This window comes from Dipodomys spectabilis, unplaced genomic scaffold, assembly GCF_019054845.1.
Source record: "Dipodomys spectabilis isolate Male_0828 unplaced genomic scaffold, ASM1905484v1 ptg000103l, whole genome shotgun sequence".
Lineage (NCBI taxonomy): Eukaryota > Metazoa > Chordata > Mammalia > Rodentia > Heteromyidae > Dipodomys > Dipodomys spectabilis.
In genome coordinates this window covers 941,517-942,360 of record NW_024870780.1, presented here as the reverse complement: position 1 = coordinate 942,360, position 844 = coordinate 941,517, and positions in this window count along the sequence as shown.

Genomic DNA, 844 nt, shown 5'->3' with positions numbered 1-844 from the left:
TATGAATGAACTTTGAGTTTAACCAACAATTTTTTAAATACTAAATAAAATGTATTACAGAAACCATTACATGTGGTGAGCAACTAGAAGTAATGTTATCTATTGACCATGCTCTGCTTCTAGGGAAGCCAGGAGGATAACTTCTCATGCTGTAAATCAAGCTGGTTATCTTATGTCTTGATAATGTAAAAATATCAGGGACATTATAAAGAAGGAATGTTGTAGACAGATGTGAAGTCCTTATGAAAATGTACAAAACTGATGAAACGTAAGAGTATCTGAGCAGTATATTTTGTTTTATATAATTTAAGGTACATCACAAAGATAGGGAAAACCTAGAAGAATGAATTCTCTTTTTGAAATTCTATCATAGATCCTTAGCAGGATGAACTCTTTCCTCATTCTTGTAGAGGCATCATCAGATGAGAGTAACTATTTTTTTGTTTGTTTCCTTCCATTCATTCTTCAGTTTGAAATCTGAACTACATGAGACTGAAAGAAACCAAAATTAGACACGCAGGATTTGGAAAGAGCAATCAACATAAAATAAATAAAGTATATAAAGCTTTGTAAAAGGTCTAACCAAATTGAGTAGTATAGTCTCAAGCATAAACAGAAATTGATTTAAGCAATATCATTTTATTGAAAAGTGAAAAATGTTAGGAGTTGCTTAATTTTTCCTTTCTACTATATTGAATTAAGTATTCATTTTGTATAGAGATATTAAAGATGAGATTAACAAGAAACTTGATTTAAAATGGACAAAAGTTCTGAATAGACCTGCTTTCCAAAAAGCCCTGAAAATCACCAGTGGGTTTACAAATTTGTGTTTGATACCCCTTCT